Source organism: Leptosomus discolor, chromosome 27, assembly GCF_034619465.1.
Source record: "Leptosomus discolor isolate bLepDis1 chromosome 27, bLepDis1.hap2, whole genome shotgun sequence".
Classification (NCBI taxonomy): Eukaryota; Metazoa; Chordata; class Aves; order Leptosomiformes; family Leptosomidae; genus Leptosomus; species Leptosomus discolor.
The window spans coordinates 4825584-4852033 of record NC_141417.1 but is presented as its reverse complement, the minus strand read 5'-3'; positions in this window follow the sequence as shown (position 1 = coordinate 4852033).

The following is a 26450-nucleotide window of genomic DNA, read 5'->3' as shown; positions in this document are numbered from 1 at the left end:
CTTTACTTTTAGATGTTGGGCTTTATCTCTAGATTTTGGGTTTTAAATCTATATATTTGGCTTTTCCTCTAGCTGTTGGGCTTTACCATCAGATATCTGGCTTTACGTCTAGATGTTGGGCTTTAGCTCTAGATTTTGGGCTCTACCAGTAGGTCTTGGGCTTTACCTCCAGATTTTGGACTTTACCTCTAGAAGTTGGGCTTTACCTCTAGAGTTTGGGCTTTACCTCAAGACGTTCGGCTTTAACTCTAGGTGTTGGGCTTTACCTCTAGATTTTGGGCCTTACCTCTAGAAGTTGGGGGTTACATCTATATGGTTGGCTTTAACTGTAGATGTCAAACCTTAACACTTGATTTTGGAAATCACCTCTAGATGTTAGGCTTTACCTCTAGATTCTGGGCTTTCCCTCTAGACGTTGGGCTTTAACTCTAGATTTTGGGCTTTACTCTAAAGGATGCGCTTTGACTCTAGATATTCGGCTTTACCTCTAGAATTGGGTTTTACATCTAGATGTTTGGCTTTAACTGTAGGTGTCGGGCTTTAACAGTAGATATTGGAATTCACCTCTAGATCTTAGTCTTTACCTCTACATGTTGGGCTTTACCTCTAGATGATTAGGCTTTAAACCTAGAAATTGGGCTTTACATCTAGATTTGGGGCTTTAGCTCTAGATGTTGGGCTTTACCTCCAGATTTTGCGTTTTAAATCTATATATCTGGCTTTATCTCTAGATGTTGGGCTTTACCTCTAGATTTTGGGCTTTACGTCTAGTTATTGAGCTTTACATCTAGATTTTGGGTTTTAAATCTATACATTTGGCTTTTCCTCTAGATGTTTGGCTTTACCTCTAGATATCTGGCTTTACCTCTAGATTTTGGGCTCTACCACTAGGTCTTGGACTTTACCTCTAGATTTTGGATTTTACCTCTAGAAGTTGGGCTTTACCTCTAGATTTTGGGCCTTACCTCTAGAAGTTGGGGGTTACATCTATATGTTTGGCTTTAACTGTAGATGTCGGGCCTTAACACTTGATTTTGGAATTCACCTCTAGATGTTAGGCTTTACCTCTGGATTCTGGGCTTTCCCTCTAGATGTTGTTCTTTAACTCTAGATTTTGGGCTTTACTCTAAATGCTGCGCTTTATATATTCGGCTTTACATCTAGAACTTGGGCTTTACATCTAGATTTTGGGCCTTAGATCTAGAAGTTGGGCTTTACATCTAGATTTTGGTCTTTACGTCCAGATATTGGGCTTTACCTCTAGATATTGGGTTTTAAATCTATATATTTGGCTTTTTTCTAGATGTTGGGCTTACCCCTAGATATCTGGCTTTACCTCTAGATGTTGGGCTTTACCTCTAGATTTTGGGTTTTCCATCTGGATTTTTGGCTTCTCTCTAGAATCTGGGCTTTACCTCCAGATGTTGGGCTTTACCTCTAGATGTTGGGTTTTACCTCTAGATGTTGGGTTTTACCTCTAGATGTTGGTCTTTATGTCTAGATATTGGACTTTACCTCTAGATGTCGGGTTTTACATCTAGACGTTTTGCTTTACATTCAGATGTTGGGCTTTATCTCTAGATTTTGGGTTTTAAATCTATATATTTGGCTTTTCCTATAGATGTTGGGCTTTACCTCTACATTTTGGGCTCTACCACTAGGTCTTGATCTTTACCTCTAGATTTTGGACTTTACCTCTAGAAGTTGGGCTTTACATCTTGACTTTGGGCTTTACCTCAAGACGTTCGGCTTTACCTCTGGATGTTGCGCTTTACCTCTAGTTTTTGGGCCTTACGTCTGGAAGTTGGGGGTTACATCTATATGTTTGGCTTTAACTGTAGATGTCGGGCCTTAAGACTAGATTTAAGAATTCACCTCTAGATATTAGGCTTTACCTCTAGATTCTGGGCTTTACCTCTAGATGTTGGGCTTTAACACTAGATTTTGGGTTTTCATCTGGATTTTTGGCTTCTCTCTAGAATCTGGGCTGTACCTCCAGACGTTGGGCTTTACCTCTAGATGTTGGGTTTTACCTCTAGATGTTGGTCTTTAAGTTTAGATATTGGACTTTACTCCTAGATGTCGGGTTTTACATCTAGATGTTTTGCTTTACTTTTAGATGTTGGGCTTTATCTCTAGATTTTGGGTTTTAAATCTATATATTTGGCTTTTCCTCTAGCTGTTGGGCTTTACCATCAGATATCTGGCTTTACGTCTAGATGTTGGGCTTTAGCTCTAGATTTTGGGCTCTACCACTAGGTCTTGGGCTTTACCTCCAGATTTTGGACTTTACCTCTAGAAGTTGGGCTTTACCTCTAGAGTTTGGGCTTTACCTCAAGACGTTCGGCTTTAACTCTAGGTGTTGGGCTTTACCTCTAGATTTTGGGCCTTACCTCTAGAAGTTGGGGGTTACATCTATATGGTTGGCTTTAACTGTAGATGTCAAACCTTAACACTTGATTTTGGAAATCACCTCTAGATGTTAGGCTTTACCTCTAGATTCTGGGCTTTCCCTCTAGACGTTGGGCTTTAACTCTAGATTTTGGGCTTTACTCTAAAGGATGCGCTTTGAACCTAGATATTCGGCTTTACCTCTAAAATTGGGTTTTACATCTAGATGTTTGGCTTTAACTGTAGGTGTCGGGCTTTAACAGTAGATATTGGAATTCACCTCTAGATCTTAGTCTTTACCTCTACATGTTGGGCTTTACCTCTAGATGATTAGGCTTTAAACCTAGAAATTGGGCTTTACATCTAGATTTGGGGCTTTAGCTCTAGATGTTGGGCTTTACCTCCAGATTTTGCGTTTTAAATCTATATATCTGGCTTTATCTCTAGATGTTGGGCTTTACCTCTAGATTTTGGGCTCTACCACTAGGTCTTGGGCTTTACCTCTAGATTTTGGACTTTACCTCTAGAAGTTGGGCTTTACCTCTAGACTTTGGCTTTACCTCAAGACGTTCAACTTTAACTCTAGATGTTGGGCTTTACCTCTAGATTTTGGGCTTTACGTCTAGTTATTGAGCTTTACATCTAGATTTTGGGTTTTAAATGTATACATTTGGCTTTTCCTCTAGATGTTTGGCTTTACCTCTAGATATCTGGCTTTACCTCTAGATTTTGGGCTCTACCACTAGGTCTTGGACTTTACCTCTAGATTTTGGATTTTACCTCTAGAAGTTGGGCTTTACCTCTAGATTTTGGGCCTTACCTCTAGAAGTTGGGGGTTACATCTATATGTTTGGCTTTAACTGTAGATGTCGGGCCTTAACACTTGATTTTGGAATTCACCTCTAGATGTTAGGCTTTACCTCTAGATTCTGGGCTTTCCCTCTAGACGTTGGGCTTTAACTCTAGATTTTGGGCTTTACTCTAAAGGATGCGCTTTGACTCTAGATATTCGGCTTTACCTCTAAAATTGGGTTTTACATCTAGATGTTTGGCTTTAACTGTAGGTGTCGGGCTTTAACAGTAGATATTGGAATTCACCTCTAGATCTTAGTCTTTACCTCTACATGTTGGGCTTTACCTCTAGATGATTAGGCTTTAAACCTAGAAATTGGGCTTTACATCTAGATTTGGGGCTTTAGCTCTAGATGTTGGGCTTTACCTCCAGATTTTGCGTTTTAAATCTATATATCTGGCTTTATCTCTAGATGTTGGGCTTTACCTCTAGATTTTGGGCTCTACCACTAGGTCTTGGGCTTTAACTCTAGATTTTGGACTTTACCTCTAGAAGTTGGGCTTTACCTCTAGACTTTGGCTTTACCTCAAGACGTTCAACTTTAACTCTAGATGTTCGGCTTTACCTCTAGATTTTGGGCTTTACGTCTAGTTATTGAGCTTTACATCTAGATTTTGGGTTTTAAATCTATACATTTGGCTTTTCCTCTAGATGTTTGGCTTTACCTCTAGATATCTGGCTTTACCTCTAGATTTTGGGCTCTACCACTAGGTCTTGGACTTTACCTCTAGATTTTGGATTTTACCTCTAGAAGTTGGGCTTTACCTCTAGATTTTGGGCCTTACCTCTAGAAGTTGGGGGTTACATCTATATGTTTGGCTTTAACTGTAGATGTCGGGCCTTAACACTTGATTTTGGAATTCACCTCTAGATGTTAGGCTTTACCTCTGGATTCTGGGCTTTCCCTCTAGATGTTGTTCTTTAACTCTAGATTTTGGGCTTTACTCTAAATGCTGCGCTTTATATATTCGGCTTTACATCTAGAACTTGGGCTTTACATCTAGATTTTGGGCCTTAGATCTAGAAGTTGGGCTTTACATCTAGATTTTGGTCTTTACGTCCAGATATTGGGCTTTACCTCTAGATATTGGGTTTTAAATCTATATATTTGGCTTTTTTCTAGATGTTGGGCTTACCCCTAGATATCTGGCTTTACCTCTAGATGTTGGGCTTTACCTCTAGATTTTGGGTTTTCCATCTGGATTTTTGGCTTCTCTCTAGAATCTGGGCTTTACCTCCAGATGTTGGGCTTTACCTCTAGATGTTGGGTTTTACCTCTAGATGTTGGGTTTTACCTCTAGATGTTGGTCTTTATGTCTAGATATTGGACTTTACCTCTAGATGTCGGGTTTTACATCTAGACGTTTTGCTTTACATTCAGATGTTGGGCTTTATCTCTAGATTTTGGGTTTTAAATCTATATATTTGGCTTTTCCTATAGATGTTGGGCTTTACCTCTACATTTTGGGCTCTACCACTAGGTCTTGATCTTTACCTCTAGATTTTGGACTTTACCTCTAGAAGTTGGGCTTTACATCTTGACTTTGGGCTTTACCTCAAGACGTTCGGCTTTACCTCTGGATGTTGCGCTTTACCTCTAGTTTTTGGGCCTTACGTCTGGAAGTTGGGGGTTACATCTATATGTTTGGCTTTAACTGTAGATGTCGGGCCTTAAGACTAGATTTAAGAATTCACCTCTAGATATTAGGCTTTACCTCTAGATTCTGGGCTTTACCTCTAGATGTTGGGCTTTAACACTAGATTTTGGGTTTTCATCTGGATTTTTGGCTTCTCTCTAGAATCTGGGCTGTACCTCCAGACGTTGGGCTTTACCTCTAGATGTTGGGTTTTACCTCTAGATGTTGGTCTTTAAGTTTAGATATTGGACTTTACTCCTAGATGTCGGGTTTTACATCTAGATGTTTTGCTTTACTTTTAGATGTTGGGCTTTATCTCTAGATTTTGGGTTTTAAATCTATATATTTGGCTTTTCCTCTAGCTGTTGGGCTTTACCATCAGATATCTGGCTTTACGTCTAGATGTTGGGCTTTAGCTCTAGATTTTGGGCTCTACCAGTAGGTCTTGGGCTTTACCTCCAGATTTTGGACTTTACCTCTAGAATTTGGGCTTTACCTCTAGAGTTTGGGCTTTACCTCAAGACGTTCGGCTTTAACTCTAGGTGTTGGGCTTTACCTCTAGATTTTGGGCCTTACCTCTAGAAGTTGGGGGTTACATCTATATGGTTGGCTTTAACTGTAGATGTCAAACCTTAACACTTGATTTTGGAAATCACCTCTAGATGTTAGGCTTTACCTCTAGATTCTGGGCTTTCCCTCTAGACGTTGGGCTTTAACTCTAGATTTTGGGCTTTACTCTAAAGGATGCGCTTTGAACCTAGATATTCGGCTTTACCTCTAGAATTGGGTTTTACATCTAGATGTTTGGCTTTAACTGTAGGTGTCGGGCTTTAACAGTAGATATTGGAATTCACCTCTAGATCTTAGTCTTTACCTCTACATGTTGGGCTTTACCTCTAGATGATTAGGCTTTAAACCTAGAAATTGGGCTTTACATCTAGATTTGGGGCTTTAGCTCTAGATGTTGGGCTTTACCTCCAGATTTTGCGTTTTAAATCTATATATCTGGCTTTATCTCTAGATGTTGGGCTTTACCTCTAGATTTTGGGCTTTACGTCTAGTTATTGAGCTTTACATCTAGATTTTGGGTTTTAAATCTATACATTTGGCTTTTCCTCTAGATGTTTGGCTTTACCTCTAGATATCTGGCTTTACCTCTAGATTTTGGGCTCTACCACTAGGTCTTGGACTTTACCTCTAGATTTTGGATTTTACCTCTAGAAGTTGGGCTTTACCTCTAGATTTTGGGCCTTACCTCTAGAAGTTGGGGGTTACATCTATATGTTTGGCTTTAACTGTAGATGTCGGGCCTTAACACTTGATTTTGGAATTCACCTCTAGATGTTAGGCTTTACCTCTGGATTCTGGGCTTTCCCTCTAGATGTTGTTCTTTAACTCTAGATTTTGGGCTTTACTCTAAATGCTGCGCTTTATATATTCGGCTTTACATCTAGAACTTGGGCTTTACATCTAGATTTTGGGCCTTAGATCTAGAAGTTGGGCTTTACATCTAGATTTTGGTCTTTACGTCCAGATATTGGGCTTTACCTCTAGATATTGGGTTTTAAATCTATATATTTGGCTTTTTTCTAGATGTTGGGCTTACCCCTAGATATCTGGCTTTACCTCTAGATGTTGGGCTTTACCTCTAGATTTTGGGTTTTCCATCTGGATTTTTGGCTTCTCTCTAGAATCTGGGCTTTACCTCCAGATGTTGGGCTTTACCTCTAGATGTTGGGTTTTACCTCTAGATGTTGGGTTTTACCTCTAGATGTTGGTCTTTATGTCTAGATATTGGACTTTACCTCTAGATGTCGGGTTTTACATCTAGACGTTTTGCTTTACATTCAGATGTTGGGCTTTATCTCTAGATTTTGGGTTTTAAATCTATATATTTGGCTTTTCCTATAGATGTTGGGCTTTACCTCTACATTTTGGGCTCTACCACTAGGTCTTGATCTTTACCTCTAGATTTTGGACTTTACCTCTAGAAGTTGGGCTTTACATCTTGACTTTGGGCTTTACCTCAAGACGTTCGGCTTTACCTCTGGATGTTGCGCTTTACCTCTAGTTTTTGGGCCTTACGTCTGGAAGTTGGGGGTTACATCTATATGTTTGGCTTTAACTGTAGATGTCGGGCCTTAAGACTAGATTTAAGAATTCACCTCTAGATATTAGGCTTTACCTCTAGATTCTGGGCTTTACCTCTAGATGTTGGGCTTTAACACTAGATTTTGGGTTTTCATCTGGATTTTTGGCTTCTCTCTAGAATCTGGGCTGTACCTCCAGACGTTGGGCTTTACCTCTAGATGTTGGGTTTTACCTCTAGATGTTGGTCTTTAAGTTTAGATATTGGACTTTACTCCTAGATGTCGGGTTTTACATCTAGATGTTTTGCTTTACTTTTAGATGTTGGGCTTTATCTCTAGATTTTGGGTTTTAAATCTATATATTTGGCTTTTCCTCTAGCTGTTGGGCTTTACCATCAGATATCTGGCTTTACGTCTAGATGTTGGGCTTTAGCTCTAGATTTTGGGCTCTACCAGTAGGTCTTGGGCTTTACCTCCAGATTTTGGACTTTACCTCTAGAAGTTGGGCTTTACCTCTAGAGTTTGGGCTTTACCTCAAGACGTTCGGCTTTAACTCTAGGTGTTGGGCTTTACCTCTAGATTTTGGGCCTTACCTCTAGAAGTTGGGGGTTACATCTATATGGTTGGCTTTAACTGTAGATGTCAAACCTTAACACTTGATTTTGGAAATCACCTCTAGATGTTAGGCTTTACCTCTAGATTCTGGGCTTTCCCTCTAGACGTTGGGCTTTAACTCTAGATTTTGGGCTTTACTCTAAAGGATGCGCTTTGAACCTAGATATTCGGCTTTACCTCTAAAATTGGGTTTTACATCTAGATGTTTGGCTTTAACTGTAGGTGTCGGGCTTTAACAGTAGATATTGGAATTCACCTCTAGATCTTAGTCTTTACCTCTACATGTTGGGCTTTACCTCTAGATGATTAGGCTTTAAACCTAGAAATTGGGCTTTACATCTAGATTTGGGGCTTTAGCTCTAGATGTTGGGCTTTACCTCCAGATTTTGCGTTTTAAATCTATATATCTGGCTTTATCTCTAGATGTTGGGCTTTACCTCTAGATTTTGGGCCTTACCTCTAGATGTTTGGCTTCGATCTAGAAGTTGCGCTTTACCTCTAGATTTTGGGCTCTACCACTAGGTCTTGGGCTTTACCTCTAGATTTTGTACTTTACCTCTAGAAGTTGGGCTTTACCTCTAGACTTTGGCTTTACCTCAAGACGTTCAACTTTAACTCTAGATGTTGGGCTTTACCTCTAGATTTTGGGCTTTACGTCTAGTTATTGAGCTTTACATCTAGATTTTGGGTTTTAAATCTATACATTTGGCTTTTCCTCTAGATGTTTGGCTTTACCTCTAGATATCTGGCTTTACCTCTAGATTTTGGGCTCTACCACTAGGTCTTGGACTTTACCTCTAGATTTTGGATTTTACCTCTAGAAGTTGGGCTTTACCTCTAGATTTTGGGCCTTACCTCTAGAAGTTGGGGGTTACATCTATATGTTTGGCTTTAACTGTAGATGTCGGGCCTTAACACTTGATTTTGGAATTCACCTCTAGATGTTAGGCTTTACCTCTGGGTTCTGGGCTTTCCCTCTAGATGTTGTTCTTTAACTCTAGATTTTGGGCTTTACTCTAAATGCTGCGCTTTATATATTCGGCTTTACATCTAGAACTTGGGCTTTACATCTAGATTTTGGGCCTTAGATCTAGAAGTTGGGCTTTACATCTAGATTTTGGTCTTTACGTCCAGATATTGGGCTTTACCTCTAGATATTGGGTTTTAAATCTATATATTTGGCTTTTCCTCTAGATGTTGGGCTTACCCCTAGATATCTGGCTTTACCTCAAGACGTTCGGCTTTACCTCTAGATGTTGGGCTTTACCTCTATTTTTTGGGCCTTACGTCTGGAAGTTGGGGGTTACATCTATATGTTTGGCTTTAACTGTAGATGTCGGGCCTTAAGACTAGATTTAAGAATTCACCTCTAGATATTAGGCTTTACCTCTAGATTCTGGGCTTTACCTCTAGATGTTGGGCTTTAACACTAGATTTTGGGTTTTCATCTGGATTTTTGGCTTCTCTCTAGAATCTGGGCTGTACCTCCAGACGTTGGGCTTTACCTCAAGATGTTGGGTTTTACCTCTAGATGTTGGTCTTTAAGTCTAGATATTGGACTTTACCTCTAGATGTCGGGTTTTACATCTAGAACTTTTGCTTTACATTTAGATGTTGGGCTTTATCTCTAGATTTTGGGTTTTAAATCTATATATTTGGCTTTTCCTCTAGCTGTTGGGCTTTACCATCAGATATCTGGCTTTACGTCTAGATGTATGGCTTTACATCTAGATTTTGGGCTCTACCACTAGGTCTTGGGCTTTACATCTAGATTTTGGACTTTACCTCTAGAAGTTGGGTTTTACCTCTAGATTCTGGGCTTTCCCTCTAGATGTGGGGCTTCAACTCCAGATTTTGGGCTTTACTCTAAATGATGCGCTTTATATATTCGGCTTTACCTCTAGAAGTTGGGCTTTACATCTAGATATTGGTCTTTACGTCTAGATATCGGGCTTTACCTCTATATTTTGGGTTTTAAATCTATATATTTGGCTTTTCCTCTAGATGTTAACTTTACCTCTAGATATCTGGCTTTACGTCTAGATTTTGGCCTTTACTTCTAGATTTTGGGCTCTAACACTAGGTCTTGGGCTTTACCTCTAGATTTAGGACTTTACCTCTAGAAGTTAGGCTTTAGATCTAGAAGTTGGGCTTTACATCTAGATTTTGGGATTTACGTCTAGATATTGGGCTTTACCTCTAGATTTTGGGTTTTAAATCTATATATTTGGCTTTTCCACTAGATGTTGGGCTTTACCCCTAGATATGTGGCTTTACCTCTAGATGATGGGCTTTACCTCTAGATTTTGGGTTTTCCATCTGGATTTTTGGCTTCTCTCTAGAATCTGGGCTTTACCTCCAGACGTTGGGCTTTACCTCTAGATGTTGAGTTTTACCTCTAGATGTTGGTCTTTAAGTCTAGATATAGGACTTTACCTCTAGATGTTGGGTTTTACATCTAGATGTTTTGCTTTACATTTAGATGTTGGGCTTTATCTCTAGATGTTGGGTTTTAAATCTATATATTTGGCTTTTCCTCTAGCTGTTGGGCTTTACCTCTAGATATCTGGCTTTACCTCTAGATGTTGGGCTTTACCTCTAGATTTTGGACTATATCTCTAGAAGTTGGGCTTTACCTCTAGACTTTGGCTTTACCACAAGACGTTCAAATTTACCTCTAGATGTTGGGCTTTACCTCTAGATTTTGGGCTTTACGTCTAGATATTGGGCTTTACCTCTAGATTTTGGGTTTTAAATCTATATATTTGCCTTTTCCTCTAGATGTTGGGCTTTACCCCTAGATATCTGGCTTTAAGTCTAGATGTTGGGCTTTACCTTTAGATTTTGGGCTCTACCACTAGGTCTTGATCTTTACCTCTACATTTTGGACTTTACCTCTAGAAGTTGGGCTTTACATCTAGACTTTGGGCTTTACCTCAAGACGTTCGGCTTTACCTCTAGATGTTGGGCTTTACCTCTATTTTTTGGGCCTTACGTCTAGAAGTTGGGGGTTACATCTATATGTTTGCATTTAACTGTAGATGTCGGGCCTTAACACTGGATTTTGGAATTCACCTCTAGATGTTAGGCTTTACATCTAGATTCTGGGCTTTCCCTCTAGATGTTGTTCTTTAACTCTAGATATGGGCTTTACTCTAAACGATGCGCTTTAACTCTAGATATTTGCCTTTACCTCTAGAAGTTGGGCTTTACATCTAGATTTTGGGCTTTAGATGTAGAAGTTGGGCTTTACCTCTAGATTTTGGGCTTTACGTCTAGATATTGGGCTTTACCTCTAGATTTTGGGTTTTAAATCTATATATTTGGCTTTTCCTCTAGATGTTGGGCTTTACCCCTAGATATCTGGCTTTACGTCTAGATGTTGGGCTTTACCTCTAGATTTTGGGCTCTACCACTAGGTCTTGGGCTTTACATCTAGATTTTGGACTTTACCTCTAGAAGTTGGGCTTTACCTCTAGATTTTGGTCCTTACCTCTAGAAGTTGGGGGTTGCATCTATATGTATGGCTTTAACTGTAGATGTCGGGCCTTAACACTTGATTTTGGAATTCACCTCTAGATGTTAGGCTTTACATCTAGATTCTGGGCTTTCCCTCTAGATGTGGGGCTTCATCTCTAGATTTTGGGCTTTACTCTAAATGATGCGCTTTATATATTCGGCTTTACCTCTAGAAGTTGGGCTTTACATCTAGATTTTAGGCTTTTGGTCTAGAAGTTGGGCTTTACATATAGATTTTGGTCTTTAGATCTAGAAGTTGGGCTTTAAATCTAGATATTGGTCTTTACGTCTAGATATTGGGCTTTACCTCTAGATTTTGGGTTTTAAATCTATATATTTGGCTTTTCCTCTAGATGTTGGGCTTTACCTCTAGATATCTGGTTTTACCTCTAGATGTTGGGCTTTACCTCTAGATTTTGGGCTCTACCACTAGGTCTTGGGCTTTACCTCTAGATTTTGGACTTTACCTCTAGAAGTTAGGCTTCAGATCTAGAAGTTGGGCTTTACATCTAGATTTTGGGCTTTACGTCTAGACATCTGGCTTTACCTCTAGATTTTGGGTTTTAAATCTATATATTTGGCTATTCCTCTAGATGTTTGGCTTTACCTCTAGATATCTGGCTTTACCTCTAGATTTTGGGCTCTACCACTAGATATCTGGCTTTACCCCTAGATGTTGGTCTTTAAGTCTAGATATTGGACTTTACCTCTAGATGTCGGGTTTTACATCTAGATGTTTTGCTTTACTTTTAGATGTTGGGCTTTATCTCTAGATTTTGGGTTTTAAATCTATATATTTGGCTTTTCCTCTAGATGTTGGGCTTTACCATCAGATATCTGGCTTTACGTCTAGATGTTGGGATTTAGCTCTAGAGTTTGGGCTCTACCACTAGGTCTTGGGCTTTACCTCTACATTTTGGACTTTACCTCTAGAAGTTGGGCTTTACCTCTAGATTTTGGGCTTTACCTCAAGATGTTGGGTTTTAAATCTATATATTTGTCTTTACCTCAAGACGTTGGGCTTTAACTCTAGATGTTGGGCTTTACCTCTAGATTTTGGGCCTTACCTCTAGAAGTTGGCGTTTACATCTATATGTTTGGCTTTAACTGTAGATGTCGGGCCTTAAGACTAGATTTTGGAATTCACCTCCAGATGTAAGGCTTTACCTCTAGATTCTGGGCTTTACCTCTAGATGTTGGGCTTTAACACTAGATTTTGGGTTTTCCATCTGGATTTTTGGCTTCTCTCTAGAATCTGGGCTGTACCTCCAGACGTTGGGCTTTACCTCAAGATGTTGGGTTTTACCTCTAGATGTTGGTCTTTAAGTCTAGATATTGGACTTTACCTCTAGGTGTAGGGTTTTACATCTAGATGTTTTGCTTTACATTTAGATGTTGGGCTTTATCTCTAGATGTTGGGTTTTAAATCTATATATTTGGCTTTTCCTCTAGCTGTTGGGCTTTACCATCAGATATCTGGCTTTACGTCTAGATGTATGGCTTTACCTCTAGATTTTGGGCTCTACCACTAGGTCTTGGGCTTTACCTCTAGATTTTGGACTTTACCTCTAGAAGTTGGGCTTTACCTCTAGATTCTGGGCCTTACCTCTAGAAGTTGGGGGTTACATCTATATGTTTGGCTTTAACTGTAGATGTCGGGCCTTAACACTTGATTTTGGAATTCACCTCTAGATGTTAGGCTTTACATCTAGATTCTGGGCTTTCCCTCTAGACTTTGGCTTTAACTCTAGATTTTGGGCTTTACTCTAAATGATGCGCTTTATATATTCGGCTTTACATCTAGAAGTTGGGCTTTACATCTAGATTTTGGTCTTTACGTCTAGACATCTGGCTTTACCTCTAGATTTTGGGTTTTAAATCTATATAATTGGCTTTTCCTCTAGATGTTGGGCTTTACCTCTAGATATCTGGTTTTACCACTAGATGTTGGGCTTTACCTCTAGATTTTGGACTTTACCTCTAGAAGTTAGGCTTTAGGTCTAGAAGTTGGGCTTTACATCTAGATTTTGGGTTTTAAATCTATATATTTGTCTTTTCCTCTAGATGTTGGGCTTTACCTCTAGATATCTGGCTTTACCTCTAGATGTTGGGCTTTAACTCTAGATTTTGGGCTCTGCCTCTAGGTGTTGGGCTTTGCCTCTAACATTTGGACTTTGCCTCTAGATGTTGGGCTTTACATCTGCAATTTGGGCTTCACCTGTAGATTTTGGGATTTAAATCTAGATATTTGGCTTTATCTCTAGAATTTGGTCTTTACCTCTAGATATTGGGTTTTAAATCTATATATTTGGCTTTTCCTCTAGATGTTGGGCTTTACCCCTAGGTATCTGGCTTTACGTCTAGATGTTGGGCTTTACCTCTAGATTTTGGGCTCTACCACTAGGTCTTGGGCTTTACCTCTAGATTTTGGGCCTTACCTCTAGAAGTTGGGGTTTACATCTATATGTTTGCCTTTAACTGTAGATGTTGGGCATTAACACTAGATTTTGGAATTCACCACTAGATGTTAGGCTTAACCTCTAGATGTTGGGCTTTAGATCTAGAAGTTGGGCTTTACGTCTAGATTTTGGGATTTACGTCTAGATATTGGTCTTTACCTCTAGATTTTGGGTTTTAAATCTATATATTTGGCTTTTCCTCTAGATGTTGGGCTTTACCCCTAGATATCTGGCTTTACCTCTAGATGTTGGGCTTTACCTCTAGATTTTGGGTTTTCCATCTGGATTTTTGGCTTCTCTCTAGAATCTGGGCTTTACCTCCAGATGTTGTGTCTTACCTCTAGATGTTGGTCTTTAAGTCTAGATATTGGACTTTACCTCTAGATGTCGGGTTTTACATCTAGATGTTTTGCTTTACATTTAGATTTTGGGCTTTATCTCTAGATTTTGGGTTTTAAATCTATATATTTGGCTTTTCCTATAGATGTTGGGCTTTACCTCTGCATTTTGGGCTCTACCACTAGGTCTTGATCTTTACCTCTAGATTTTGGACTTTACCTCTAGAAGTTGGGCTTTACATCTAGACTTTGGGCTTTACCTCAAGACGTTCGGCTTTACCTCTAGATGTTGCGCTTTACCTCTAGTTTTTGGGCCTTACGTCTAGAAGTTGGGGGTTACATCTATATGTTTGGATTTAACTGTAGATGTCGGGCCTTAACACTTGATTTTGGAATTCACCTCTAGATGTTAGGCTTTACCTTTAGATTCTGGGCTTTCCCTCTAGATGTTGTCCTTTAACTCTAGATTTTGGGCTTTACTCCAAATGATGCGATTTATACTCTAGATATTCGTCTTTACATCTAGAATTTGAGCTTTACATCTAGATTTTGGGATTTAGATCTAGAAGTTGGGCTTTACATCTAGATATTGGTCCTTATGTCTAGATATTGGGCTTTACCTCTAGATTTTGGGTTTTAAATCTATATATTTGGCTTTTCCTCTAGATGTTGGGCTTTACCTCTAGATATCTGGTTTTACCTCTAGATGTTGGGCTTTACCTCTAGATTTTGGGCTCTACCACTAGGTCTTGGGCTTTACCTCTAGATTTTGGACTTTACCTCTAGAAGTTGGGCTTTACCTCTAGATTTTGGGCCTTACCTCTAGAAGTTGGGGGTTGCATCTATATGTTTGGCTTTAACTGTAGATGTCGGTCCTTAACACTTGATTTTGGAATTCACCTCTAGATGTTAGGCTTTACCTCTAGATTCTGGGCTTTACCTCTAGATGTTGGGCTTTACCTCTAGATTTTGGGTTTACCATCTGGACTTTTGGCTTCTCTTCAGAATCTGGGCTGTACCTCCAGACGTTGGGCTTTACCTCTAGATGATGGGTTTTACCTCTAGAGGTTGGTCTTTAAGTTTAGATATTGGACTTTACCTCTAGATGTCGGGTTTTACATCTAGATGTTTTGCTTTACTTTTAGATGTTGGGCTTTATCTCTAGATTTTGGGTTTTAAATCTATATATTTGGCTTTTCCTCTAGCTGTTGGGCTTTACCATCAGATATCTGGCTTTACGTCTAGATGTTGGGCTTTAGCTCTAGATTTTGGGCTCTACCACTAGGTCTTGGGCTTTACCTCCAGATTTTGGACTTTACCTCTAGAAGTTGGGCTTTACCTCTAGAGTTTGGGCTTTACCTCAAGACCTTCGGCTTTAACTCTAGCTGTTGGGCTTTACCTCTAGATTTTGGGCCTTACCTCTAGAAGTTGGGGGTTACATCTATATGGTTGGCTTTAACTGTAGATGTCAAACCTTAACACTTGATTTTGGAAATCACCTCTAGATGTTAGGCTTTACCTCTAGATTCTGGGCTTTCCCTCTAGACGTTGGGCTTTAACTCTAGATTTTGGGCTTTACTCTAAAGGATGCGCTTTGACTCTAGATATTCGGCTTTACCTCTAGAATTGGGTTTTACATCTAGATGTTTGGCTTTAACTGTAGGTGTCGGGCTTTAACAGTAGATATTGGAATTCACCTCTAGATCTTAGTCTTTACCTCTACATGTTGGGCTTTACCTCTAGATGATTAGGCTTTAAACCTAGAAATTGGGCTTTACATCTAGATTTGGGGCTTTAGCTCTAGATGTTGGGCTTTACCTCCAGATTTTGCGTTTTAAATCTATATATCTGGCTTTATCTCTAGATGTTGGGCTTTATCTCTAGATTTTGGGCTCTACCTCTAGGTATTGGTGTTTACCTCTAGATTTTGGACTTTAACTCTGGAAGTTGGCTTTACATCTAGACTTTGGGCTTTACCTCCAGATGTTGGTCTTTAAGTCTAGATACTGGACTTCACCTCTAGATGTAGGGTTTTACATCTAGATGTTTTGCTTTACATTTAGATGTTGGTCTTTATCTCTAGATGTTGGGTTATACCTCTATATGTTGTGCTTCACCTCTAGATGTTGGGCTTTACCTCTAGATTTTGGGTTTTACATCTAGATGTTTGCCTTCACCTCTGTAAGTTGGGCTTTACCTGCAGACCTTGGGCTGTAGGACTAGATGATGGGCTTTACTTCTAGAAGTTGGGCTTTACATCTAGATTTTGGGCTTTACCTCTAAATGATGGGCTTAAACTCTAAATATTGGGCTTTACCTCTAGATGTTGGGCTTTAGATTTAGAAGTTGGGCTTTACATCTATATTTTGGGCTTTAGATCTAGAAGTTGGGCTTTACATCTAGATATTGGTCTTTACGTCTAGATATTGGGCTTTACCTATAGGTTTTGCGTTTTAAATCTATATATTTGGCTTTTCCTCTAGATGTTGGGCTTTACCATCAGATATCTGGCTTTACGTCTAGATGTTGGGCTTTACCTCTAGAATTTGGGCTCTACCACTAGATCTTGGGCTTTACCTCTAGATTTTGGACTTTACCTCTAGAAGTTGGGCTTTACCTCTAGATTTTGGGCCTTTCCTCTAGAAGTTGGTGTTTACATCTATATGTTTGGCTTTAATTGTAGATGTCGGGCCTTAAGACTAGATTTTGCCATTCACCTCTAGATGTTAGGCTTTACCTCTAGATTCCCGGCTTTACCTCTAGATGTTGGGCTTTACCTCTAGATTTTGGAATTCACCTCTAGATGTTAGGCTTTACCTCTAGATTCTGGGCTTTACCTCTAGATGTTGGGCTTTACCTCTAGATGTTGGGTTTTACCTCTAGATGTTGGGCTTTAAGTCTGGATATTGGACTTTACCTCTAGATGTAGGGTTTTACATCTAAATGTTTTCCTTTACATTTAGATGTTGGGCTTTATCTCTAGATTTCGGGGTTTAAATCTATATATTTGGCTTTTCCTCTAGATGTTGGGCTTTACCATCAGATATCTGGCTTTACGTCTAGATGTTGGGATTTAGCTCTAGAGTTTGGGCTCTACCACTAGGTCTTGGGCTTTACCTCTAGATTTTGGACTTTACCTCTAGAAGTTGGGCTTTACCTCTAGACTTTGGGTTTTCCATCTGGATTTTTGGCTTCTCTCTAGAATCTGGGCTTTACCTCCAGACGTTGGGCTTTACCTCTAGATGTTGGGTTTTACCTCTAGATGTTGGTCTTTAAGTCTAGATATTGGACTTTACCTCTAGATGTAGGGTTTTACATCTAGATGTTTTGCTTTACATTTAGATGTTGGGCTTTATCTCTAGATGTTGGGTTTTAAATCTATATATTTGGCTTTTCCTCTAGCTGTTGGGCTTTACCATCAGATATCTGGCTTTACGTCTAGATGTATGGCTTTACCTCTAGATTTTGGGCTCTACCACTAGGTCTTGGGCTTTACCTCTAGACTTTGGCTTTACCACAAGACGTTCAAATTTACCTCTAGATGTTGGGCTTTACCTCTAGATTTTGGGCTTTACGTCTAGATATTGGGCTTTACCTCTAGATTTTGGGTTTTAAATCTATATATTTGCCTTTTCCTCTAGATGTTGGGCTTTACCCCTAGATATCTGGCTTTAAGTCTAGATGTTGGGCTTTACCTTTAGATTTTGGGCTCTACCACTAGGTCTTGATCTTTACCTCTACATTTTGGACTTTACCTCTAGAAGTTGGGCTTTACATCTAGACTTTGGGCTTTACCTCAAGACGTTCGGCTTTACCTCTAGATGTTGGGCTTTACCTCTATTTTTTGGGCCTTACGTCTAGAAGTTGGGGGTTACATCTATATGTTTGCATTTAACTGTAGATGTCGGGCCTTAACACTGGATTTTGGAATTCACCTCTAGATGTTAGGCTTTACCTCTAGATTCTGGGCTTTCCCTCTAGATGTTGTTCTTTAACTCTAGATATGGGCTTTACTCTAAACGATGCGCTTTAACTCTAGATATTTGCCTTTACCTCTAGAAGTTGGGCTTTACATCTAGATTTTGGGCTTTAGATGTAGAAGTTGGGCTTTACCTCTAGATTTTGGGCTTTACGTCTAGATATTGGGCTTTACCTCTAGATTTTGGGTTTTAAATCTATATATTTGGCTTTTCCTCTAGATGTTGGGCTTTACCCCTAGATATCTGGCTTTACGTCTAGATGTTGGGCTTTACCTCTAGATTTTGGGCTCTACCACTAGGTCTTGGGCTTTACATCTAGATTTTGGACTTTACCTCTAGAAGTTGGGCTTTACCTCTAGATTTTGGTCCTTACCTCTAGAAGTTGGGGGTTGCATCTATATGTATGGCTTTAACTGTAGATGTCGGGCCTTAACACTTGATTTTGGAATTCACCTCTAGATGTTAGGCTTTACATCTAGATTCTGGGCTTTCCCTCTAGATGTGGGGCTTCATCTCTAGATTTTGGGCTTTACTCTAAATGATGCGCTTTATATATTCGGCTTTACCTCTAGAAGTTGGGCTTTACATCTAGATTTTAGGCTTTTGGTCTAGAAGTTGGGCTTTACATATAGATTTTGGTCTTTAGATCTAGAAGTTGGGCTTTAAATCTAGATATTGGTCTTTACGTCTAGATATTGGGCTTTACCTCTAGATTTTGGGTTTTAAATCTATATATTTGGCTTTTCCTCTAGATGTTGGGCTTTACATCTAGATTTTAGGCTTTTGGTCTAGAAGTTGGGCTTTACATATAGATTTTGGTCTTTAGATCTAGAAGTTGGGCTTTAAATCTAGATATTGGTCTTTACGTCTAGATATTGGGCTTTACCTCTAGATTTTGGGTTTTAAATCTATATATTTGGCTTTTCCTCTAGATGTTGGGCTTTACCTCTAGATATCTGGTTTTACCTCTAGATGTTGGGCTTTACCTCTAGATTTTGGGCTCTACCACTAGGTCTTGGGCTTTACCTCTAGATTTTGGACTTTACCTCTAGAAGTTAGGCTTCAGATCTAGAAGTTGGGCTTTACATCTAGATTTTGGGCTTTAAGTCTAGATATTGGTTTTTACCTCTAGATTTTGGGTTTTAAATCTATATATTTGGCTATTCCTCTAGATGTTTGGCTTTACCTCTAGATATCTGGCTTTACCTCTAGATTTTGGGCTCTACCACTAGATATCTGGCTTTACCCCTAGATGTTGGTCTTTAAGTCTAGATATTGGACTTTACCTCTAGATGTCGGGTTTTACATCTAGATGTTTTGCTTTACTTTTAGATGTTGGGCTTTATCTCTAGATTTTGGGTTTTAAATCTATATATTTGGCTTTTCCTCTAGATGTTGGGCTTTACCATCAGATATCTGGCTTTACGTCTAGATGTTGGGATTTAGCTCTAGAGTTTGGGCTCTACCACTAGGTCTTGGGCTTTACCTCTACATTTTGGACTTTACCTCTAGAAGTTGGGCTTTACCTCTAGATTTTGGGCTTTACCTCAAGATGTTGGGTTTTAAATCTATATATTTGTCTTTACCTCAAGACGTTGGGCTTTAACTCTAGATGTTGGGCTTTACCTCTAGATTTTGGGCCTTACCTCTAGAAGTTGGCGTTTACATCTATATGTTTGGCTTTAACTGTAGATGTCGGGCCTTAAGACTAGATTTTGGAATTCACCTCCAGATGTAAGGCTTTACCTCTAGATTCTGGGCTTTACCTCTAGACGTTGGGCTTTAACACTAGATTTTGGGTTTTCCATCTGGATTTTTGGCTTCTCTCTAGAATCTGGGCTGTACCTCCAGACGTTGGGCTTTACCTCAAGATGTTGGGTTTTACCTCTAGATGTTGGTCTTTAAGTCTAGATATTGGACTTTACCTCTAGATGTCGGGTTTTACATCTAGATGTTTTGCTTTCCTTTTAGATGTTGGGCTTTATCTCTAGATTTTGGGTTTTAAATCTATATATTTGGCTTTTCCTCTAGCTGTTGGGCTTTACCATCAGATATCTGGCTTTACGTCTAGATGTTGGGCTTTAGCTCTAGATTTTGGGCTCTACCACTAGGTCTTGGGCTTTACCTCCAGATTTTGGACTTTACCTCTAGAAGTTGGGCTTTACCTCTAGAGTTTGGGCTTTACCTCAAGACCTTCGGCTTTAACTCTAGCTGTTGGGCTTTACCTCTAGATTTTGGGCCTTACCTCTAGAAGTTGGGGGTTACATCTATATGGTTGGCTTTAACTGTAGATGTCAAACCTTAACACTTGATTTTGGAAATCACCTCTAGATGTTAGGCTTTACCTCTAGATTCTGGGCTTTCCCTCTAGACGTTGGGCTTTAACTCTAGATTTTGGGCTTTACTCTAAAGGATGCGCTTTGACTCTAGATATTCGGCTTTACCTCTGGAATTGGGTTTTACATCTAGATGTTTGGCTTTAACTGTAGGTGTCGGGCTTTAACAGTAGATATTGGAATTCACCTCTAGATCTTAGTCTTTACCTCTACATGTTGGGCTTTACCTCTAGATGATTAGGCTTTAAACCTAGAAATTGGGCTTTACATCTAGATTTGGGGCTTTAGCTCTAGATGTTGGGCTTTACAACCAGATTTTGCGTTTTAAATCTATATATCTGGCTTTATCTCTAGATGTTGGGCTTTATCTCTAGATTTTGGGCTCTACCTCTAGGTATTGGTGTTTACCTCTAGATTTTGGACTTTAACTCTGGAAGTTGGCTTTACATCTAGACTTTGGGCTTTACCTCCAGATGTTGGTCTTTAAGTCTAGATACTGGACTTCACCTCTAGATGTAGGGTTTTACATCTAGATGTTTTGCTTTACATTTAGATGTTGGTCTTTATCTCTAGATGTTGGGTTATACCTCTATATGTTGTGCTTCACCTCTAGATGTTGGGCTTTACCTCTAGATTTTGGGTTTTACATCTAGATGTTTGCCTTCACCTCTGTAAGTTGGGCTTTACCTGCAGACCTTGGGCTGTAGGACTAGATGATGGGCTTTACTTCTAGAAGTTGGGCTTTACATCTAGATTTTGGGCTTTACCTCTAAATGATGGGCTTAAACTCTAAATATTGGGCTTTACCTCTAGATGTTGGGCTTTAGATTTAGAAGTTGGGCTTTACATCTATATTTTGGGCTTTAGATCTAGAAGTTGGGCTTTACATCTAGATATTGGTCTTTACGTCTAGATATTGGGCTTTACCTATAGGTTTTGCGTTTTAAATCTATATATTTGGCTTTTCCTCTAGATGTTGGGCTTTACCATCAGATATCTGGCTTTACGTCTAGATGTTGGGCTTTACCTCTAGAATTTGGGCTCTACCACTAGATCTTGGGCTTTACCTCTAGACTTTGGGCTTTACCTCAAGACGTTCAAATTAACTCTGGATGTTGGACTTTACCTCTAGATTTTGGGCCTTACCTCTAGATGTTTGGCTTCGATCTAGAAGTTGCGCTTTACCTCTAGATTTTGGGCTCTACCACTAGGTCTTGGGCTTTACCTCTAGATTTTGGACTTTACCTCTAGAAGTTGGGCTTTACCTCTAGACTTTGGCTTTACCTCAAGACATTCAACTTTAACTCTAGATGTTGGGCTTTACCTCTAGATTTTGGGCTTTACGTCTACTTATTGAGCTTTACCTCTAGATTTTGTGTTTTAAATCTATATATTTGGCTTTTCCTCTAGATGTTGGGCTTTACTCCTAGATATCTGGCTTTACCTCTAGATGTTGGGCTTTAACACTAGATTTTGGGTTTTCCATCTGGATTTTTGTCTTCTCTCTAGAATCTGGGTTGTACCCCCAGACGTTGGGCTTTACCTCAAGATGTTGGGTTTTACCTCTAGATGTTGGTCTTTAAGTCTAGATATTGGACTTTACCTCTAGATGTAGGGTTTTACATCTAGATGTTTTGCTTTACATTTAGATGTTGGGCTTTATCTCTAGATTTCGGGTTTTAAATCTATATATTTGGCTTATCCTCTAGATGTTGGGCTTTACCTCTAGATATCTGGCTTTACGTCTAGATGTATGGCTTTACCTCTAGATTTTGGGCTCTACCACTAGGTCTTGGGCTTTACCTCTAGATTTTGGACTTTACCTCTAGAAGTTGGGCTTTACCTCTAGATTTTGGGCCTTACCTCTAGAAGTTGGGGGTTACATCTATATGTTTGGCTTTAACTGTAGATGTCGGGCCTTAACACTTGATTTTGTAATTCACCTCTAGATATTAGGCTTTACCTCTAGATTCTGGGCTTTCCCTCTAGATGTTGGGCTTTAACACTAGATTTTGGGCTTTACCACTAGATTTTTGGCTTTACTCTAAGTGATGCGCTTTATATATTCAGCTTTACCTCTAGAAGTTGGGTTTTACATCTAGATTTCGCGCTTTAGATCTAGAAGTTGGGCTTTACATCTAGATTTTGGTCTTTACGTCTAGATATCGGGCTTTACCTCTATATTTTGTGGTTTAAATCTATATATTTGGCTTTTCCTCTAGATGTTGGGCTTTACCTCTAGATATCTGGCTTTACCTCTAGATGTTCCTTTACCTCTAGATTTTGGGCTCTACCTCTAGGTGTTGGGCTTTGCCTCTAGAATTTGGACTTTTCCTCTAGAAGTTGAGCTTTACGTCTGGATATTGGGCTTTACCTCTAGATGTTGGGTTTTAAATCTATATATTTGTCTTTACCTCTAGAACTTCGCTTTAATTCTAGACTTTGGCTTTAACTCTAGATTTTGGGCTTTACTCTAAATGATGCGCTTTATATATTCGGCTTTACATCTAGAAGTTGGGCTTTACATCTAGATTTTGGTCTTTACATCTAGATATTGGGCTTTACCTCTAGATTTTGGGTTTTAAATCTATATATTTGTCTTTTCCTCTAGATGTTGGGCTTTACCTCTAGATATCTGGTTTTACCTCTAGATGTTGGGCTTTACCATCATATATCTGGCTTTACGTCTAGATGTTGGGCTTTACCTCTAGATTTTGGGCTCTACCACTAGGTCTTGGGCTTTACCTCTAGATTTTGGACTTTACCTCTAGAAGTTAGGCTTTAGATCTAGAAGTTGGGCTTTACATCTAGATTTTGGTCTTTACGTCTAGATATTGGGCTTTACCTCTAGATTTATGTTTTAAATCTATATATTTGGCTTTTCCTCTAGATGTTGTCTTTACCTCTAGATATCTGGCTTTACGTCTAGATGTTGGGCTTTACCTCTAGATTTTGGGCTCTACCACTGGGTCTTGGGCTTTACCTCTAGATTTTGGACTTTACCTCTAGAAGTTGGGCTTTACCTCTAGATTTTGGGCTTTACCTCAAGACGTTCGGCTTTAACTCTAGCTGTTGGGGTTTACCTCTAGATTTTGGGCCTTTCCTCTAGAAGTTGGGGTTTACATCTATATGTTTGGCTTTAATTGTAGATGTCGGGCCTTAAGACTAGATTTTGGAATTCACCTCTAGATGTTAGCCTTTACCTCTATATTCTGGGCTTTACCTCTAGATTTTGGGCTTTACCTCTAGAGTTTGGGTTTTCCATCTGGATTTTTTGCTTCTCTCTAGAATCTGGGCTGTACCTCCAGACGTTGGGCTTTAACTCTAGATGTCGGGTTTTACCTCTAGATGTTGGTCTTTAAGTCTAGATATTGGACTTTACCTCTAGATGTAGGGTTTTACATCTTATGTTTTGCTTTACAGTTAGATGTTGGGCTTTACCTCTAGATTTTGGGTTTTAAATCTTTATATCTGGCTTTATCTCTAGATGTTGGGCTTTATCTCTAGATTTTGGGCTTTACTCGAAAGGATGCGCTTTACCTCTAGATATTCGTCTTTACCTCTAGAAGTTGGGTTTTACATCTAGATGTTTGGCTTTAACTGTAGGTGTCGGGCTTTAACAGTAGATATTGGAATTCACCTCTAGATCTTAGTCTTTACCTCTACATGTTGGGCTTTACCTCTAGATGATTAGGCTTTAAACCTAGAAATTGGGCTTTACATCTAGATTTGGGGCTTTAGCTCTAGATGTTGGGCTTTAGCTCCAGATTTTGGGTTTTAAATCTATATATCTGGCTTTATCTCTAGATGTTGGGCTTTATCTCTAGATTTTGGGCTCTACCTCTAGGTATTGGTGTTTACCTCTAGATTTTGGACTTTAACTCTGGAAGTTGGGCTTTACATCTAGACTTTGGGCTTTACCTCCAGATGTTGGTCTTTAAGTCTAGATACTGGACTTTACCTCTAGAAGTCGGGTTTTACATCTAGATGTTTTGCTTCACATTTAGATGTTGGGCTTTATCTCTAGATTTTGGGTTTTAAATCTATATATTTGGCTTTTCCTCTAGATGTTGGGCTTTACCTCTAGATATCTGGCTTTACGTCTAGATGTTGGGCTTTACCTCTAGATTTTGGACTTTACCTCTAGAAGTTGGGCTTTACCTCTAGACTTTGGGCTTTACCTCAAGACGTTCGGCTTTAACTCAAGCTGTTGGGCTTTACCTTTAGATTATGGGCCTTTCCTCTAGAAGTTGGGGGTTACAGCTATATGTTTGTCTTTAATTTTAGATGTCGGGCCTTAACACTTGATTTTGGAATTCACCTCTAGCTGTTAGGCTTTACATCTAGATTCTGGGCTTTCCATCTAGATGTTGGGCTTTAACTCTAGATTTTGGGCTTTACTCTAAAGGATGCGCTTTAACTCTAGATATTCGACTTTACCTCTAGAAGTTGGGTTTTACATCTAGATGTTTGGCTTTAACTGTAGGTGCCGGGCTTTAACACTAGATATTGGAATTCACCTCTAGATCTTAGTCTTTACCTCTACATGTTGGGCTTTACCTCTAGAGTATTTGGCTTTAGATCTAGCAATTGGGCTTTACACCTAGATTTGGGGCTTTACCTCTAGATGTTGGGCTTTACCTCTAGATTTTGGGTTTTAAATCTATATATTTGGCTTTTCCTCTAGATGTTGGGCTTTACCTCTAGATATCTGGCTTTACGTCTAGATGTTGGGCTTTACCTCTAGATTTTGGGCTCTACCACTGGGTCTTGGGCTTTACCTCTAGATTTTGGACTTTACCTCTAGAAGTTGGGCTTTACCTCTAGATTTTGGGCTTTACCTCAAGACGTTCGGCTTTAACTCTAGCTGTTGGGGTTTACCTCTAGATTTTGGGCCTTTCCTCTAGAAGTTGGGGTTTACATCTATATGTTTGGCTTTAATTGTAGATGTCGGGCCTTAAGACTAGATTTGGGAATTCACCTCTAGATGTTAGCCTTTACCTCTATATTCTGGGCTTTACCTCTAGATGTTAGGCTTTACCTCTAGAGTTTGGGTTTTCCATCTGGATTTTTTGCTTCTCTCTAGAATCTGGGCTGTACCTCCAGACGTTGGGCTTTACCTCTAGATGTCGGGTTTTACATCTTATGTTTTGCTTTACATTTAGATGTTGGGCTTTACCTCTAGATTTTGGGTTTTAAATCTTTATATCTGGCTTTATCTCTAGATGTTGGGCTTTATCTCTAGATGTTGGGTTATACCTCTATATGTTGTGCTTCACCTCTAGATGTTGGGCTTTACCTCTAGAGTTTGGGTTTTACATCTAGATGTTTGCCTTCACCTCTGTAAGTTGGGCTTTACCTGCAGACCTTGGGCTGTAGGACTAGATGATGGGCTTTACCTCTAGAAGTTGGGCTTTACATCTAGATTTTGGGCTTTACCTCTAAATGATGTGCTTAAACTCTAAATATTGGGCTTTACCTCTAGATGTTGGGCTTTAGATTTAGAAGTTGGGCTTTACATCTATATTTTGGGCTTTAGATCTAGAAGTTGGGCTTTACATCTAGATTTTGGTCTTTACGTCTAGATATTGGGCTTTACCTCTAGATTTTGGGTTTTAAAACTATATATTTGGCTTTTCCTCTAGATGTTGGGCTTTACCTCTAGATATCTGGCTTTACGTCTAGATGTTGGGCTTTATCTCTAGATTTTGGGCTCTACCACTAGGTCTTGGGCTTTACCTCTAGATTTTGGACTTTCCCTCTAGAAGTTGGGCTTTCCCTGTAGACTTTGGGTTTTCCATCTGGATTTTTGGCTTCTCTCTAGAATCTGGGCTGTACCTCCTGACGTTGGGCTTTAACTCTAGATGTTGGGTTTTACCTCTAGATGTTGGTCTTTAAGTCTAGATATTGGACTTTACCTCTAGATGTAGGGTTTTACATCTTATGTTTTGCTTTACATTTAGATGTTGGGCTTTACCTCTAGATTTTGGGTTTTAAATCTCTATATCTGGCTTTATCTCTAGATGTTGGGCTTTATCTCTAGATTTTGGGCTTTACTCGAAAGGATGCGCTTTAACTCTAGATATTCGGCTTTACCTCTAGAAGTTGGGTTTTACATCTAGATGTTTGGCTTTAACTGTAGGTGTCGGGCTTTAACACTAGATATTGGAATTCACCTCTAGATCTTAGTCTTTACCTCTGCATGTTGGGTTTTACATCTAGATTATTTGGC